General features: G+C 38.5%; 1 protein-coding gene across 2 annotated transcripts in view; it reads left to right on the forward strand.

Annotated features, from left to right (window-relative positions):
• Positions 1–167: 167 nt before the first annotated feature.
• The window catches only part of LOC124267520 (pantothenate kinase 2, mitochondrial-like), a 32,090-nt gene continuing 11,292 nt past the window's right edge, over positions 168–20,965 (forward strand). The window contains exon 1 of one of the 2 annotated variants that reach the window (XM_046702445.1): positions 168–648. The gene's annotated coding sequence lies outside the window, so the exon portion shown is untranslated. Of the gene's footprint in view, positions 649–5,282; positions 5,966–20,965 lie in introns of those variants that run through there. The other variant, XM_046702446.1, reaches the window with a different exon arrangement.

A 20,965-nucleotide genomic window follows, 5' to 3' on the forward strand; every position in this document is an offset into this window, starting at 1 on the left:
GATAAAAAACATTATACATTTGTTGCAATAAGATTTATTAGATCAAGATCGCAGTAAAGTCTCATACTCTTAGCATTACCGAGTGCATTTTCCCTGTACAGACGAATAGTATTCGAAACCTTCTATGTACTGTAAGGAGTTTAGGTCAGGTGCTTGTGTGTGATCAAGGCAACACTTGACGGTTTCGCAAACAATAAGAACTTTGGTTTGGAAGGGGCATAACTGCTGTAAACATGACTCTAGCATGTGGCGTGACCTCTTGTATAGTGACCCCACATCGGCTCATGTTGTTCGTCAAGATACAACAATAAGTCATACACTATCGTCCCTGTCACCATGTTTTTAAGTGTTTACTTACCCTAAAGAAATCAGCCCACTGTGTGAGCTAAGCTACTCCACTTGCAGCCGATCAGCAATGCAGCGTCAGCGTCGACGGTAGCGACTGTCACTAAAGTGTATAGATGTGATTATTCAGGAAGATTATTGCAGGGAACATGTAAATTACGGAATTTCCGGGTTTGTAACTGGGACCATTGTACCATTACACCTCAAAATTGACAGACGACGTGATGGCTTCCACAGACGTCAACGGTTTTCATTTTCCAGAGGATTCATCTGAGAATAATGGCACAAGTGTGGACTATCCAGGTAGGTGTAGCATTTAGGGATAGAGTGAGTGAGTTTAGTTTTACGCCACACTCAGTAATATTCCAGCTATATGGCAGCGGTCTGTAAATAATCGAGTCTGGACCAGACAATCCAGTGATCAACAGCATGAGCACCGATCTATGCAATTGGGATACAATGACATGTGTCAACCAAGTCAGTGAGCCTGACCACCTGATCCTGTTATAGTCGCCTCTTACGACAAGCATGTGTTACTGAAGATCAGTTTTATCCTGGATCTTCACTGGTATTTAGGGATAGATGTCCAGATAGTGAGTTTTGTTTTACACCCATTTGAGCAATATTCCAGCAATATCAGAAATTGGCTTAACATATTGTACCCATGTGAGGAATTGAACCCGGTTCGTGACAAGTGAACGCTTTCACCACTCTGCTACCCTACCACCTAGATGTCCAGATGCAAAGGAAAACCTGTTTATGTGTATAACCACCTGTAACCCCATTAAAAGTCATACTGGGGTAAAAACATTACCATGGAATTCAAATTTACTATTATCATGATTATATCTGACCCGTGAAGATAGGGTAGAACTGGTCTTCAGCAGCCCATGCTTGTCATAAAAGGCGACTAACAGGATTGGTTGGTCAAGCTCGCTGACTGGTTGACACATGTCATCGTATCCCAATTGTGTAGATCAATGCTTGGTGATGCCAATCACTGTATTGCAGGGGTGGAAATAACTTTAAAATTGCTAGTGTACTCCGGTACAGTGGCACATGTAAAATCACTTGCCCTGATAATTTTTCCACTATACCGTCCGTTTTCTTGTTGATTTTTTAAATAAACAACATAATTAATATTGGAATATCAACTGGACACTGGTACAGTGTGATATACAAATTTGCTTGCCCAACAGAAAAAACACTGGACTCGGGCGTCGGGCAATGGGTTATTTCCACCCCTGTATTGTCTGGTCCTCACTCGATTATTTACAGACCACCCCTATTGTCAGTAATATCACAGAGTGCAGCAACAAACAAATCTCATTTGTGGCTGTAAGTCTCACAATATTCATAGTGATGTCTAGCTTGTATATTTCTTCCTTACAATATCCCATCTTTGATGTCCTAGGTTTAAGAACAATCGATTCAGGATTGTCATTTATCTGGAAAAAGGAAGAGCATCAACTAATTAAGTAAAAGTACTGCATCAGGAATAGTGTATTATATCACCCATAAAGTCAGGATACATATTGTACAGTTATTTATTGGATTACTGCCTAATCCGTCGGATTTTGAACAGTCAGCAGTGCCGATCCGACAAATCATGCTTGAGTGGTTCTGTGCTAATCAGTCGAATTTCAGACCGTGTTAACAGACTGGGAGAGTCTAAGTTCATTAATTAAGGGGTCGGCTTGTATTAGATTAGACTACATGCGAAGAAAGTCTAAATTCTATCGATAAAAACGTATTTCACATATTTGTTTTAATTTTTAGAAGGGAAATATACCTTAGTTGAAAGGTGTTTGCAAGAAATAGTGACAGTTTCATGATTTTAGAAAAATTGTTAGGGTGTATTTGAGGTGTGTGAAAATATGACATCTGACCTGATCCACCATTGAAATACTACAAGGAGATGTTTGAGTTTTTCTAGTTATTATTCTAAAAACTTCTTTCACATGCACCTTTAATTTTTATGAGGGGAATATACCATCAGTTGAAAGATATTTGCAAGTAATGGTGATAGTTTTATAAGTTTAGAAAAATTGTTGGGTGTATTTGAGGTGTGTGAAAAATATATTTGTATATATTTCTCCTTATGAATGCATTATATTTAAAGCATGAAGTTTAATTTTGTACAAAAGTACAAAAATAAAGAGAGTTCAAACATATATTTAATGCACCAATTTCTCATTGAATCATAAGAGTAGGCAAAGATAAGTACAAAAGTACAAAAATACAGTGAATCAAACCTTACAACACCCCTTATCTTTTTTGGTATGAACCAATGTTTTGATAACTTATTAATAGCTACGATCACATTGCTCATTAGTCGAATGTTTTATTACTTGATATCAGAAATTGATGGATCGTGACTAAATGACCATTTATTGCACCCCTCCGTATCATGAACACAAACAATTCTGGAAACTAGTGTTCGGAATTGGTTTCAATCTCATAATTGATGATTGGTTCATTACAACCAATCAATCATCTGAAAATAATTGTTTTCAAGTCATTTATCAAATTATCCTAAAGATTGTGTTTGTTATAATGCAACATAGAGGTCAAAGAAAAAGATGTATTTCTTTTCGCTTTTCTTTGCCAAATTACAAAAAGAACTGCATGTTTTCACATCTTTTTTAATGACTAGCATGTTAGGAACATGAATTTCATGGAGTCTTTAAAAATAAATTCAATCATGAATTGAAGAGCTTGTAGTGCTAATGAAATCTAATTATGACAAAACCAACCTTGTGAAAAATATTGTTGTTGCAACACTAGTGTCATCCAAAATTGATTGTGTTTTACTACTCTGAACATGATCATTGCTTGGATTTGTCATTACGACCAATCTTCGATTATTTCCATGATCGGACCACCACTACTTACAACACCTCTGTGTGTCCACAAAGCAGCACTGTTATAATGATTATTACTGTGTGACATTTGGCACAAATTACTTTAATTGTGAGACAGTGGATACCCCCACCCAACCTGACGCTAGAACATAATGAGGTGCATGTACATATTTATCAGTTCTGTTAGAAAATAAGGCTTTCTGTTTTTTGACAAACTATGTTGGGAATTGCTTCTCATGTTTGACACTGCCCGATCAGTCATCGAAAAACTTGGTTAGCATCATTTTTTCAGATTTTTCTATTGAGGGTTGTTATTGCAGGTAAGTATAACTTTTCAAAGAAATATTCAGCTATTACTTTTCAGTTAGTCAAGTGAGTTTTTCTAACAATTAAACACATTTTACTTATGAAAATGTGCAAATTGTTTCTGAGGACCAGTATTTTGGGTAAGAAAATTATAACAAGTTCTGTCAGCATCTCTGTGGTTTATGTCTGTTGATTGCAAATGTTATACACAAAAATGAGCAGTTAAAATCTACACAGACTTTCATTCACCTCTGATGTTTTCCATGTTCAAATAGTTGACACTCTGAAACGGCAATCTATTAAACCTATAAACTCTGAATTGTCACAGAAAAATAGAACCATGTTTGATATCTATTAAACCTATAAATTTCATGTTGAATGTTCTTAAATTAGCATTTAATATTTAGTGATCATTTTGCCAAAATGTTTGTTATCTTGACATTCACACCTAGCGTCAAAACACACTTTCATTAAGTAGCGTTCTCTTCCGACTGCATACAAGCGGCGTAAATACTCTCACTCACTCACTCACTCACTCACTCACTCACTCACTCACTCACTCACTATAAGAGCACACGTCATTGTATCCCAGTTGCATAGGTCGATGCTCATGCTGTTGATCACTGGATTGTCTGGTCCAGACTTGATTATTTACAGATCTCCCCAATTTGCTGGAATATTGCTGAGTGCGGTAGTAAACAATGAACAAATAAACAAATACCAAATAGCAAACAAAAACACTGAGTCAACAAGGTACAATGTTTTATTTCATTTTCAGTCCACAGTCTTAGATACATTTTTAGTGATAATTTTGTCAAGATCGGTCTTTTTGTATCGTCTTACAGGACCCTTGAAATGCCCAAAACATTTACTACCAGAAAAAGAATAAATATAATTTGGGAGATACATTTGCATCATTGTAAACTGCTTTTAGATTGTAGATTGGTTATCTTCTATTATGTTTTATTAATAATCAAATAAACATGAAATGGTATGTACATCTGTGTGATATCAATTATGATGATAATAATTAAATGGACGCATAAACTGGTTTGTAATTAGCTGTTGTCATGTGTCACTGTCATGTTGGATGTTGCTCTCGACACAATAAACACAATTGTCCTAACACAATTGTCCTAACAGAAGTTGCACTGCAGGGAACATATGGCTGAAGTGTTATCTCAGGCTTGTTGGGAGTTCAGGGGGGTTGACACACAAGCCAGTTCCAAGGTTGTCACTGACATTTGGACTGTGTTAGGGGCAGGTAGAGCGTGAAGGGCAGGTGTGAGAGGGATAGGACGAACGTCTAGGGTTATAGTCAGGATCTGTAGAAAGTGGGAGAATATTTTCAAGACTGGTAGAGATTGTGTGAGGGGGACAGGTGGTGTGTGTGAGGGACAGTCAGGACAGGTAGAGGGTGTGATAGAGGTCAGGTGAAGGGTTTGTGAGGGCCAGGTACACTTTGTGTGAGGTCCTGGTAGATTTTGTGTGAGGGCCTGGTAGATTTTGTGTGGGGGTCAGGTAGATTTTGTGTGAGGGCCAGGTAGATTTTGTGTGAGGGCCTGGTAGAAGTTGTGTGAGGGCTAGGTAGAAGTTGTGAGGAGGACAGGTAGTGTGTGTGAGGGGGACTGTTAGTGTGTGTGTTAGAGACAGGATAGGTTAAGTGTGTGATAGACAGGTAAAGGGTTTGTGAGGGCCAGTGTGTGTGTGAGTGTGGGGGACAGGTGTGTGTGTGTGTGTGTGTGTGTGTTAGAGACAGGATAGGTTAAGTGTGTGATAGACAGGTAAAGGGTTTGTGAGGGCCAGGTAGTGTGTGTATGAGGAGGGCAGGTAGTGAGTGTGCGAGAGACAATCAGGACAGGTAGAGGGTGTGATAGTGGGAGGGCCAGGTAGAGGTTGTGTGAGGGACAGCCAGGACAGGTAGAAAGTGGGGGAACAAATTCAAGACAGGTAGAAGTTGTGTGAGAAAGACAGGTAGTGTGTGTGTGTGAGACAGGATAAGTAGAGTGTGTGATAGACATTGTGTGAGGGTCGGCTAAAGGGTTTGCTAGGACAGGTAGAAAGCCGGGGACAAATTCAAGACATCTAGAGTGTGTGTGAGTGACAGGTAGTGTGTGTGAAGGATAGGTCAAATCTGTGTGATCATTAGGCAGAGAGCAACAGGGACAGGTAGAGAGTGTTAGAGATAATTGGAGTGTGAGCTGCGAACCAGGTCTGGAAGACCAGGTGTGGGAAAGGTAGAGAGTGTTAGAGATAAGTGGAGAGTGAGCTGCGAACTAGGGCTGGAAGACCAGGTGTGGTAGAGAGTTTTAGAGATAAGTGGAGAGTGAGCTGGTAGGCAGTATCTGGGAAACACCGGGAGGACAGTAACATGCCAGCTGTTCTGTCAGGAAGTGGGAGTATGTCGGGTAACCCACCAGGTATGGGGATCATACCACCAGGTAGAGAGAGTGAGTATTGGTATTTGTTGTTTTCTGTCTAATCTTCTTAAATAATGCATTGGGTGAACTCTCTGATCTGTTGATGGCTTGGGTACAGGGGCTGCAACAGGGGGGTATCCTGACTATATAGATGGACCGACTGGTCTGTTGATAGGTAGACTGACTATATAGATGGACCCACTGGTCTGTTGATGGGTAGGCTGACTATATAGATGAACACACTGATCTGTTGATGGGTAGGCTGACTATATAGATGGACCCACTGATCTGTTGATAGGTAGGCTGACTATATAGATAGACCCACTGATCTGTTGATGGGTAGGCTGACTATATAGATGGACCCACTGATCTGTTGATGGTAGGCTGACTATATAGATGGACCCACTGGTCTGTTGATGGGTAGGCTGACTATATAGATGGACACACTGATCTGTTGATGGGTAGGCTGACTATATAGATGGACCCACTGGATCTGTTGATGGGTAGGCTGACTATATAGATGGACCCACTGATCTGTTGATGGGTACCCACTGATCTATATGACTATATGGACCATATTGATGGGTGGTGACTATATAGATGGACCCACTGATCTGTTGATAGGTAGGCTGACTATATAGATGGACCCACTGATCTGTTGATAGGTAGGCTGACTATATAGATGGACCCACTGATCTGTTGATAGGTAGGCTGACTATATAGATGGACCCACTGATCTGTTGATGGGTAGGCTGACTATATAGATGGACCCACTGATCTGTTGATGGGTAGGCTGACTATATAGATGGACCCACTGGTCTGTTGATAGGTCTGTTGATATGGACCCACTGATCTGTTGATGGTAGGCTGACTATATAGATGGACCCACTGATCTGTTGATAGGTAGGGTGACTATATAGATGGACCCACTGATCTGTTGATAGGTAGGGTGACTATATAGATGGACCCACTGATCTGTTGATGGGTAGGCTGACTATATAGATGGACCCACTGATCTGTTGATAGGTAGGCTGACTATATAGATGGACCCACTGATCTGTTGATAGGTAGGGTGACTATATAGATGGACCCACTGATCTGTTGATGGGTAGGCTGACTATATAGATGGACCCACTGATCTGTTGATAGGTAGGCTGACTATATAGATGGACCCACTGATCTGTTGATAGGTAGGCTGACTATATAGATGGACCACTGATCTGACTATATAGATGGACCCACTGATCTGTTGATAGGTAGGCTGACTATATAGATGGACCCACTGATCTGTTGATGGGTAGGCTGACTATATAGATGGACCCACTGATCTGTTGATAGGTAGGCTGACTATATAGATGGACCCACTGATCTGTTGATAGGTAGGCTGACTATATAGATGGACCCACTGATCTGTTGATGGGTAGGCTGACTATATAGATGGACCCACTGATCTGTTGATGGGTAGGGTGACTATATAGATGGACCCACTGATCTGTTGATGGGTAGGGTGACTATATAGATGGACCCACTGATCTGTTGATGGGTAGGCTGACTATATAGATGGACCCACTGATCTGTTGATGGGTAGGGTGACTATATAGATGGACCCACTGATCTGTTGATAGGTAGGCTGACTATATAGATGGACCCACTGATCTGTTGATAGGTAGGCTGACTATATAGATGGACCCACTGATCTGTTGATAGGTAGGCTGACTATATAGATGGACCCAGTGGTCTGTTGATAGGTAGGGTGACTATATAGATGGACCCACTGGTCTGTTGATAGGTAGGGTGACTATATAGATAGACCCACTGATCTGTTGATAGGTAGGCTGACTATATAGATGGACCCACTGATCTGTTGATGGGTAGTGACTATATAGATGGACCCACTGGTCTGTTGATAGGTAGGCTGACTATATAGATGGACCCACTGGTCTGTTGATGGGTAGGGTGACTATATTGATAGACCCACTGGTCTGTTGATAGGTATGCTGACTATATAGATGGACCCACTGGTCTGTTGATATGTAGGCTGACTATATAGATGGACCAACTGATCTGTTGATGGGTAAGCTGACTATATAGATGGACCCACTGATCTGTTGATGGGTAGGATGACTATATAGATGGACCCACTGATCTGTTGATAGGTAGGGTGACTATATAGATAGACCCACTGATCTGTTGATGGGTAGGCTGACTATATAGATGGACCCACTGATCTGTTGATAGGTAGGGTGACTATATAGATGGACTCACTGGTCTGTTGATGGGTAGGCTGACTATATAGATAGACCCACTGATCTGTTGATAGGTAGGGTGACTATATAGATGGACCCACTGATCTGTTGATAGGTAGGGTGACTATATAGATAGACCCACTGATCTGTTGATAGGTAGGGTGACTATATAGATAGACCCACTGATCTGTTGGGTAGGCTGACTATATAGATGGACCCACTGATCTGTTGATGGGGTAGGCTGACTATATAACGGATCACAGTGTTCAGTTTATTGCTGTCAGTCTGCAATTTCAGCATTTAGTATGGTCAGACACCCAAATCCTGTAAATGTCTGTTTGGTCTAATATGCTGAGTTAACAGTAATCATGGTAATGATACTTCCTGTTAAAAGGGCTTGTGAACTAAAGAGTGTTTAGCACAGACTGTAGTATGTTGACCGAGGTTGTGAAACAGTTGCCTACAGCTAGTGGCACTTGAGGTTCTGTTTTGCAAGTCACACTTTGGCAAATTTTCCATAGACAGTAAATGTCAGAAGACTTTACAGAATTGAATGCGTCTTTTCTCATAAAACAAGTTAGAGTCAGTGGGTTTTCATTTCTGATAGAACTTATTTTTTTCAGACAATTTCCGAAAAACGTGATAATTTTTTTGTGGTGTAACCATACTTGTTGATGATATCATTTGAATAGTTTGCTATTTGATAATGAGATACCTTATGTAAAACAGTATTGATTTTATTATTTTTACGGAAAGGTTTCTCCTGAAACTCAAAATGTCAGGTGAAGAATGAGGTGGCCTTGATCTCATTTTCAAGGTCATTGATAGCTGCCCATTCTCTTCACACAGAGGTTACTCCTGTCATATCTTCCTATGTAACCTCTGTCCTAATACGGCCATATTTCCCGGTTCTTGTAAAATCCTGTAGCAACCAAAAAATCGCAACACAAATTATCTGCTTTCTTTCTGTCCAATCCGATCATGTGTTACATTGACTTAGATCCATATGGCGTCCGCCATGGAGTTAGTTGATCAATGTGCAAGGTAGGGCTGCAACGAATACACTATGTGGTGAATATGATACGTATCATGAATATTGGGTAATGAATACGAATAATTATTCACGAATACAATATTGTAGTTTAGTGATTGATGTACAATATGGAACGCCATGACACTCATATTTGGTATGTTATAGTTATAATCGACAGTACCATGTGCAGTCTTGGCAAACTAACATGACTTGCGCTACTGCAAGGCTAGTACATGTTCCATTCTTGCATATCTCACTTTGGAAAAGGACATATGGGTTCAAGTAAAACTTGCTATCTTAAAACAATCGTAAATATTCGTTAATATTCGGTTCTGGTGACCACGAATAATGAATTGAATTCATGAAGGGCTACGGTTCAATTCACCGAATATGCGAGTGAATCGTTACAGCCTTAGTGCAAGGATAGATTCGGTATTTCATGTTTAACTGAAAACTAGAAACTAAAGTACTGTCGGAAATAAAAAAAACCTGTATTTTTCATTTATCTCTACAAGTTATGTATTTGATATGTGCAAGTGTGAAATATCTGTTAAACTAAGTTCGGGCCTAACTGCAAGTCTCAGCGGTAGGGACATAGGAAACGCAGTAAAAGGACTTTACTGAGGATAGCTTAGTGCAGAAATAAGCAATGCAGGGTTTTTTCTAAGTCCAAAGCGATTTATTTGGAACAGACCATGGCTTTATGCAAATTAGTGTGCGACGATATTGTATTACAAAGGACACTTTTTAAATGCCCAATTTGAAATCAGACATAGCTTCATTATAAACGATAGCTGGCATAAAAAATAATAAATTTCATGCTGAAACTATGAAGGATGTAGCTACCATGGAGTCTCACTGTAACTATAAAAAGAAACAGGTAGGAGGGGTCGTCTCAAAAGCAAAACCTAGACGGGTGTCGCAGATTGTTGGGATTGGGCTTGGGGATAGAGATATCAGCTAAGATAAGATAATCCTTTAGGGTAATTATACTGGGGGAAGTATACAGCATGTCATAACAATTTACAAATAATATCCAGTCCTGTCGATCTTCGCGATCGGGTGGTCATGCCACCTAATACATTCAATGCGAAGCGTTTCTATGGTTATCAGGTATCATACTCTTTTACATGTCTCAACATAAACTTCATGAAAGAAAGACACATAAGATGTTAATCAATACATGAGGCATAGTCAACATACATGAAAAAGCACAAAATATCTTTGAGATGACCCCTTGTGCCTGTAGGCAGCACGCGTGCATTTCATGCCAGGTGAGTCGACGGTCCGTCATCATACCTGGCTGAGCGACCTAATTGCCATCTATAGTCTGATCTATTGTTTTCAGCAGCTTTTCGTATTTTTTCTAAGTTTTGTCCGATTTTACGAGTAAACATGTTTTTCTGGATATCCTATTACGCATCCCACTGAATGCCCAGTTAGGCTGAAGTGGGTTATTTCGACATTTGTTATTTGCAGTTGTGTAAATTTTAGGGATACAGAGTAACAGCCTAAAAACAGTTTTTTTCTATTTCTGACAGTACTTTAGCACAATAGAGAGTGCAGGAATCAATCGATAAGATGTTTTAGTTTGTGAGTCAACGAGGGCGATGGAGATGCCATTGATCCGCCATTACATGACTGGGTTCTGTCGAGAAGAAACATTTGCGCATCGTGCTGGAGAAGAGGTTCTAGTTTTCCTGAAGCATACGGAAATTACCTAGGCTTTGCGAATGATAACTTTTGAAACAATGTCGCTGATTGCACAACTAAATCTGATTGCAACCAATCACAAATCCAGAACACTCGCACCATGAAAGGACCGTATTAGAACAGAGCTTACGTAGGAACATATGACAGGTCAGTAACCTCTGTGGGAAGAGGATGATAGCTGCCTTGCTGTCTTGCTTTTGATTAGTGAAATATTTAAAAGTAGTTTGTTTCCATTGATCATATTCATTTTAAGTGATAAGGTCAAATAGGAGAGTCTGTCAACCCTAGTGAATCATGATGACCTTGACCTTCTTTTCAAGGTTACAAATACCATTGGACTCTCTTTTTGTAAATATTTGTCACACTGATCACTGTCACTTAGTTGGCTTTATCTAAAAAATATTTGCTTCAAAACTTTTATATTTGTAATTCCCGCTGGAAAGCAGAATACAGGACCCTGGTTCAACCAGAAGCGGTCAAATGCATTCCTGTATTTATACCAACTTGCACCCATGTTATATTATTTTCAAGATGTTAACTCTGTTTATTTATCCAGAAATAATCATCCCACTTATCACATTCCTCAAGATCTTTTACAAGTACGACTGTGCTATTTAAGAGAATATGTAGGCCGCTTAAAGCAAGGAGTTATCACTGCTGCTGATCCTGAGTTGGACTCTTGGCCATGGAATAATGTTTACGTGCTTGAGGGCTGCTTGCATTTCACCATACTGCATTTGTATTGATTGAATGACTGTTATTGTTCATGTTATGAAATGTTATAAAGTAGAATAACACGATATAATAAGTCACAGTTTTTTATGATTATCATATTATCATGTTTATGATTATGCCAAATCATCATACCAGACCTCAAGCATTGCATATAATTTTTTTCTCCTGAGCAGCAGGTGCAACCTGTTTTTTTCTGGTGTAGCAAGGTTGCACCGTGTGCAAGTAGAATTAATTTCTTTAAATGGAGCCAACATCAACATTAGCGAGTACCCAGTCACATGTCTCTGCAGAAACAGATTCCATTGGGCTTATAAAGAAAATTAGCAGCTAAATCTACAGATTTTTGAAAAATCAAGAGGCAATTAACGTGATCGGGTGGTCGGGCTCGCTGACTTGGTTGACACATGTCCTCGTATTCCAATAGCTTAAATCAAAGTTCATGCTGTTGACTCGATTATTTACAGAACATCGCCTATATATTACTGCTGGAATATTGATGAGTGCGGCGTAAAACTAAACTCACTCACTGAAAAAACAGGTGTTCACCAAGTAAAGTAGTAAAGATTAAATATGGTGGTTGTGTGAAACTGCTATTCTTTGCAAAGTTGAATTGTCTGCAATCGACTGTGTACACTGTGAGAACAATGCGAAACGCAATAATGTTTAATAACAAATACCACAGCATGTCACTCTGCTTAATATCGAGCCTTGTAGTAACATCTGGTCTTATCAAAACCTGTGTAATAACATTTCATGTTTTATTGTGCTTGTAAATGATTAGGACTTCACAGTATTATATGTAAACCAGAAAATGTGCATAAAATCTTCTTAAAACAAGCTAAAAATATTAGCAAGGGTCACTAACACCCTGACATTGCCAACCGCCTCTGTGGTGTAGTGGTTAGAGCGTCCGCCCGGAGAGCGGAAGGTCGCGGGTTCAATCCCCGACCGCGTCATACCAAAAGACATTAAAAATATGGTACTTGTTGGTCCCTGCCTGCCCCTCGGCATTAATGGGTACAACAAGGACTGGTCGGCTCGGAGTCAGTAGGGTGGTGGGGTAGCCTAGTGGTTAAAGCGTTGGCTTTTCACGCCGAAGACCCGGGTTCGATTCCCCACATGGGCGCAGTGTGTTAAGCCCATTTCTGGTGTCCCCCGCCGTGATATTGCTGGAATATTGCTAAAAGCGGCGTAAAACTAAACTCAGTCAGTCAGTCGGTCGGAGTCAGTATAATGTGTCTGAGTGGGGTATCAATGCTTCACTGCGGCATCTCAGTGGGCTAGCACTGTAAAACCAGCTTCAGTCTGGGCTAGTACAAGCAGCCGCACATACACATACACACGCATGCACGTTGTCATATGAGTGAAATATTCTCAAGCACGACTTTAAACCCAATTTCACCTCACCTCACCTCACCTCACCTCACCTCAACATTGCCTGCCAACTTCAGCTGAATAACAAATATTAAACATATAAGGACAAACTTTAAGCAGAGGTACAGATAAGCTGCGTATCTGCGTAAATTACAGAAATATTTATGCGAAAACTCAATTCCTGTTAAGTCAATTGCGTACAAGTAATATTTTAGTATGCTTGAATTTTTGTAAATACTCAAAAAAATTGATCTTACATGTGTACACACAAACTAGATAAAATAACTGAGGTATATTGAGAGGTTCTATTTCAGCACATGAACTTGGCAACTTGCAGTCTTTCTCATTGCTTCTCATATTAGAAATCAAATATAAATAACAAACACGTAAACCAACATTTAAACTTTATTATATTTTACAATTAATGAAAAATGGCAAAATACCCACAGGGCTCCATATAAGGGCCGTATCGGCGTATGTACGGATATAACATAAGCACGATACGGTAGGAAACAATTTTAAAAACGTAGCAGATACGGACCACAGCAATGGTGTACGGTTTCAGAATCATTTACAGACGTATTTATCTGAAAAAGTATTGTTTTATTGTTTATTGACCTGTTTACACAAGAGTAGCAATATTGTGGTGCATATATGAAACGAAACACAAGATTACTGATATGCCATTAAATTCCATTCAGTACTCTAAATGTACTCTTATTGTTTTCCAGTACTCCTATATTGAAAAAATAAGGAGTACGTACTCCTGATCATGAAAAATTATCTGGAGCCTTGACCCAATTGAGTTTGAGTGAGGTGGGTACAATTTATTTGGCTACTCAAAGGAAAATTAGGATACCAAACTGAGATGAACACAAGCGAGTACATAACTCAGTGACCCAAAAAGTTATCTGTAGCTCTGGTTAAGCATGAACAATTTCTTTAGTCAGGTGATGCGATGTTTTGATACAGATTCATGTGTCACTGTCAAGCAGGTAACGATACAAGAATCTCTATCGAAACGTTGATTCATCCGAATAAACAAGTTGTACATCCATAAAGCTTGTCCTTATCTGACTCTCCAACTTCTAAATATGCCACTCAAAGAAATATTAAACACATTTTGACACATCCAGGGGTGGAAATAACCCATTGCCCGACATTCGAGTCCAGTGTTTTTTTCTGTCGGGCAAGCAAATTAGTATATCACACTGTACCGGTGTCCAGTTGACTTTCCAATATTAATTATGTTGTTTATTTTAAAAATCAACAAGAAAACGGCTGGTATAGTGGAAAAATTATCAGGGCAAGTGATTTTACATGTGCCACTGTACCAGAGTACACTAGCAATTTTAAAGTTATTTCCACCCCTGACATCACATGTATGAGCTGTTTAAGAGTAAGTAAGTAGAGCTGAAACAGAATACAGATGCTCCCAAAATATTTAAAAAAAAAAAATGATTTGTGACACTTTTTCACAATATACACATATTTAACTGAAAAATTAAATTGCATTGCACTTTTCATAATTTATAGAAAATGCTCGACAAGTCTGAAAACAGGTCATTACACGATGATCATTAGGGACACCTGTCACATAAACATAGAAGTTCTGCCCCAGTTTGAAAACATTGAACAAGTTGCCATGGGAATTATAATAAATTTATTACTGATTATTCTTGACCAAAATACAATATCTGTATCAAACTTTGTACTGCACCTTTCCTATAAACAAAGAAGCCATTACCATCATCTGAAAACAGTATATTAAATGATTGTAAAGTTATTGGAAAACAAATTTGAAGTGGGAATTTTTCCTGAGTTGAAGATATGTAATTTGTTATCATGAATGAAACATATAAAGATATAATTTGGCACTGCACCTCTTCTCTTGACATGGGGGCGGTCGGATAGCCTGTGTTTAAAGTGTTCACTCATCATGTCAAAACCCGGGTTCGATTACCCACATGGGTATAATGTGTGAAGCCATTTCTGGTGTTCCCCATGTGATAGTGCTGGAATATTGCTAAAAGCAGCGTAAATATAAACTCACTCTTGATATGGAGGACAATCCGCAAATCTAAAACAATCTATTCAAATGGGGTCAAGTTGTTGGTTGAACAAAACTTCCCATGGTTTTTGTTTTCAGTTAAAAAATATGTAGCCTAGTGGTTACAGCATTCGCTCGTCACGCCGAAGACCCGGGTTCGAGTCCCCACATGGGTACAATTTGTGAAGCCCATTTCTGGTGTCCCCCGCCTTGATATTGCTGGAATATTGCTAAAAGCGGCGTAAAACCATACTCACTCTCTACTCATCTCAAATGGGTATCCTAATTGTCTTTTGAGTAACCAAATAAACTGCACCATCCTCACTCCAACCCAGTGTATTTTACCATTAATTGTGAAAATATAATAAAGTTAATGTTGGTCTACGCGTTTGTATATATATTTGATCTGTAATATAAGAAACGATAAGAAAGACTGCAAGTTGCCAAGTTCATGTGCTGAAATAGAACCTCTCAATATACCTCAGTTATGTTATCTATACTTCCCAACAAAAGTTTAGACGCATTTAAAACACTCACTATATGTTATGTATATATGGTTACATCAAAGATTGATTTCTCCACTAACCTGGGGGAACCAACCGCAACTTTATGCAGATGAATTGCACGAGGATCATGCATCAAATTGCTGAAAAGTATGTGCCAATATCGTGCATGTGAACAGCTGCGTTTTGGTGTAAAGTTTTGTTAAGAATTTGTCAACTTTCACTGATTTTTATCATTTATTGAACTCATGACACAAATTTGTTTTACAATACATCAGTTCATTTGTAAACAGTATCTTTAAACAGTATGGAATATTTAGCAAAATTTAGTTCAGAACAGTTGACTGAAGTAAGTAGCTACATTTGCACTAGTGACTGTAAACTTTTGTGTGTACGCATGTAAGATCAAATTTATTGAGTATTTACAAAATGTCACGTGTACTTGTACGCAATAGACTTAATAGGAGTTTTCACATAAATATTTGCATAATTTACACAGATCCACATCTTATCTGTACCTCTGGATATGATTAAGGTCCATGTTTGAGTTGCCTTCACAGAGGCCCAGATAAGCTGGGTATCCGGGTAAAATACGCATAGAAAATTTCCAATTTCCAAAATTATTGTTGCGTACCATTTACGCATTTAAAATGTTAGATACGCAAAAGGTTTAAAACAAATGCGCACAGAGTATATTTATAAAAATCGCCATGTAATGAAAAGACATCGATTGCTAACAAGTTGTACTGTTAGTTAAGTGCCTTCAAGTTCAAAGTCCACAAACAAGCATGGGTAAAAGCTATAAATAATATTTGTATGAAACAGGGCTACATTAATGTTTTGTGCTATTTTAGTATCTGATCTTTGAGGTTGTGACCTCATTTTTTAACACAGGTCCCCAACAGTCAAATGCTGGTAGTCATCTTGTCACTAGATAAATATCAAAGGTAAATCCCTGCAGAGTTGGGCTTAAACTGACTGACAAGCTAACTTGGGTCACATGCTGTTGTGTTAAGGTTCGTCACAGATACTCTTAATGCTGTTAGAAATTCAGGCTTTTAAGGGTATTTCTTTTCTTTTATCATTGTTTTTCTATTTTTTAAATACAAAATATTTTGAATCTTATATTTTTTTCCCCCGCAACACATTTTGCTTGGGATATTAACATGGACGCCGTCCATCGGTCCGTGCCTCTGTCTGTACACATTCGTCTTTTCTGGAGCAGAACTTGAAAACCGTTCAATATTTCTTCACCAAACTTGGCACATAGATAGGTCTGGTGGTGTACTGGTGCCTTTTGGTGTTTTTGGATTTCTGAATAAAATATTTTTTGCATTTCCATGGCAAAAAGTTTGACTTCGACTGAAATTGAAGGTAGTGCTCTATTCTGGAGCAGAACTTTAAGACCGTTCACCATTTCTTCACCAAGCTTCTAACATAGATAGGTCTGCTGGTGTACTGGTGCCTTTTGAATGAATGAATGAATGCAACGTTACATTTAATCATCTTGAGCCTTATGGCCAAACATTATTTGGCTTTAACCCCATAGAGTTTGTCCCTTGGGCATCACGGATATCCATACAACTTGTGATTGAAACCAGTTCGGCAAACACTGACAACACCGCGTGCGACAGTTTTTTCGATGTACAGAGCAATTGTTTGCATTCAAAATATGGCAAGTGTTCTTTGTTTTAGGCTTTTCGCCTCGAAGTTTTAATTATCCCCCGCCGTGCGTTTAGCGTGAAGCAGGGGATATAGTATTAGGCTCAGTCCGTCCATACGTACGCATACAAATTGGAATATCTTAAGAACCGTTGACTGGATTCTTTTCATATTTGGTACCTAGGTTCATCACAGTAAAAGAAAGGTCCCAGTCAGGTTTGGTGACCTTGACCTTCATTTCTAGGTCACAAGGGGACTTCAACGTTTTGCCCTTGTCAGCGAGATATCTCAAGAACCGTTCACTGGATTTTCTTCATATTCAGCACCAAGCTTTATCTGTGGAAGGCGCAGGGCCCAGTCGATTTTGGTGACCTTCAAGGTCATGGCGACTCTCTGAAGATTTCAGCATGTTAACCTGCATGTAAAGATTGTCAGCGAGATATCTCAGGACCATTTACTGGACTTTCTTCATATTTGACACCAAGCTTCATCTGGGAAGGTGCAAGGCCCAGTCGATTTTGGTGACCTTCACATAATTTTCATTGTCATGGCGACACTTTGAAGATTTCAGCATCTTAAACTGCATGTTAAGATTGTCAGCAAGATATCTCAAGAACAGTTCACTGGATTTTCTTCATAGACTTTCAAGACTTCCCTTGAATGTTTTTCAATAAGCAATTTCTTCATTACTATTTTTGCATATTTCATACACTAAGACATTCATGCCAAGGTCAAAGTGAGTCTTGAAAATATTTGTGCGTTTGAACAACTACGGAGCAAGATATCAAGAGAGGTTGACTGGTCATGTTTTTGTTTACATTTAACTTCATCTTAAATTACAACCTTCACTTTCATTACTTTTTAAGTTTGATTTGATAATTTGCGGCGGGGGATTATGTCACCTTAGTGACAATGCTTGTTATCAATTTCAGGCTAGTCTTAAGGGATAATAAGTCTTTTATTGGATTAATAACAAGCTAAAGTGAGTGCATATGCCCCAATATATATATCATATAGCAGGGCTTCAGATAATTTTTCATGATCAGGAGTACATACTCCTGATTTTTTCAATACAGGAGTATGGAAAAAAGTTAGAGTACATTAGAGTACTGAATGGAATTTAATGGAGTATCAGTAATCTTGTGTTTCGTTTCATATATGCACCACAACATTGCTAGTCTTGTGTAAACAGGCCAATAAACAATAAAACAATACTTTTTTCAGATAATAACGTCTGTAAATACTAAATAATTCTAAGACCGTGCACCATTGTCGTGGTGCGTATCTGCTACGTTTTCTAAATTATCTCTTTCCGTATCATGCATATTTTTTATCCGTACATACGCCGATAAGGCCCTTATCTGGAGCCCTGAATTATAGGCCAAAATATTGTTGAAAATGTGTGACATTGTGCCTTTAAGTGAAACAATAACAAAGTTCATTCTTTTATATGTTTTGATGATTAAGACAGTGTTAAAATCACAACAATGACGAGTTCCCACATTAAATATAAATATATAAGAGTACTGACCACAATCCAGCCTAACTAGGATATATTCCATTTTGCATCTTTTCCTTTAATAAATAACAAATTTGTCAATGCAATTTGCTCAGTTTCTAAATAAAACAAAAAAACAACAACAAAGAACCACAAGTTTTTTTTTCTTTATACGTATCTGCAATTACAACTTAACCTGAATAGGAAAATCTGAAAAATGATGCTAACCAATCTTTGTCGATCATTTCTTGTTGGTAATGAACCTATCGTCAATTGTGAGATTTCAACCAGTTCCCAACTCTGGTTATCTCCCATTTGACAGACACCCATTTGACAGACAGTCATTTGACAAACACCCATTTGACAGACAGTCAATTGACAGACACCCATTTGACAGTCAATTGACAGATACCCATTTGACAGACACCCATTTGACAGACAGTCAATTGACAGACACTGAACTAGAAGGTTAATTAGCGTAACACCTACGGGTATAATGGAACAGTCCACTGTCTAGTGAGTAGAGCAGGGTGAGCCTGAAACAGGTTCGTTACTGAGAAGTTTGATTGTGTGTAAATAGAACTTTGTTGTGATTAAATGATAATCTGTCTTCTCTTCTCAAAATTGTTTTTACTATCAATTACTATCGAATATAAAAACAGGTTTTGTCACTGAGAGGTTTGATTGTGTTTATTGATTGAAACATATTTTATTCATTCAAGAAAAGGATTGGGCCAAAGTTATCCAACTTAGAAAAGCCCTCTCTCAATAATAGATATGTACAAGAGAAGATAACTGAGAAAAAGTTTTGTTTGAGAGATATAGATATGTACATATTTGAAGACATTCTGATTTTCAGTAACTGAGACACCTGCATTGCCATGTAAGATTAATAAGAGTCAGTGTTCTAATTTTTAACAATATTTTCTAAATATTCTAACAGTTTATGTCTTTGAATAGTATACAATGGACATTCTAGGTAGTAATGAAAAACATTCTCACATGCATGGCCACATTGACATGATGCATCATTTTTTTAATATTTATTCTAAATAAATCATAATTAAGTGTACTGATCATATATCTTAATCTTGTGTGCAAACCGGCATATAGCTGGAATATTGCTGAGTGTTGCGTAAAACTAAACTCACACTCACTCACTCTTGTGTGCAAACCATTTAACTTACTTATTCAATATGAATAATATTTGGGTTAAAGTAAGAAAGCCCTCCTTGGTGTAGTGGAGAGCGCGACGGAGAGGAAGGTCGCGGGTTCATCCCTGAACGCTGGCCATATAAAAGACGTTAAAATATGGTATTTGTTGGTCCCTGCCTGGCGCTCGGCATTAATGGGTTCAACAAGGACTGGTCGGCTTGGAGTCAGTATAATGTGTCTGAGTAGGGTATTCATGCTTCACTGCGGCATGGCATCTCAGTGGGCTAGCACTATAAAACCAGCTTAAGTCTGGGCTAGTACAAGCAGCCGCACATACACATACACAGGCATGCAGGTCGTCATATGAGCGAAATATTCTCAAGCACGACATTAAACCCAATTTCACCTCACCTTGGGCGCAAAGTTCATTTTAATGTCTTGTTTTTATTTGGACTATTCCATTGTAATGTGTAGGTAACAGGTAGTAGCTAATCTGTTCTTTGAACCATAAATGTTGTTTTAAGGCGTCTGCGAACTGCCTGTCTGTGTAATGGGAGGACACCCCACCACTAGTTATCACTATTCATTAAGGCTACTAAGTACAATCGTCAACACACTGCGACATTATCTAAATGGGTCAGTTGTTGAGAAAATCCATAAATAAGTGTATATCTGATTTGATCAATGTTGAAAACTATTCTTGTAATTTCCAATCATATATTACATTTCAATGTCATCATACAGAAAGTGTGCATGGCGTAATTGTCATTTCTTTTATAAATTATTTCATAGCATTTTGATAAAGGGTTTCTAATAACATGTAAAAGGACTGTGGAAAGCTTACATAATTGCAATTTGAACAGATTTTGTAAAGATTTTGTAGTTAATGATGAAATATATTTCATTGTTACTACAGCTGTTGCTTTAGAAAATGATGGCAACAAAAGCAAACACCTGTTCTCGACTGGTCATTGTCACGATAAATCAGTTATGGGTAGTGTTGGGAATCGGAAACCAAATCCACTATTGATTATCAGAGGACTGGTGAACAATTATCGATT

The sequence above is a fragment of the Haliotis rubra genome, unplaced genomic scaffold (assembly GCF_003918875.1).
Source record: "Haliotis rubra isolate DU_JTF1 unplaced genomic scaffold, ASM391887v1 Scf1318, whole genome shotgun sequence".
Lineage (NCBI taxonomy): Eukaryota > Metazoa > Mollusca > Gastropoda > Lepetellida > Haliotidae > Haliotis > Haliotis rubra.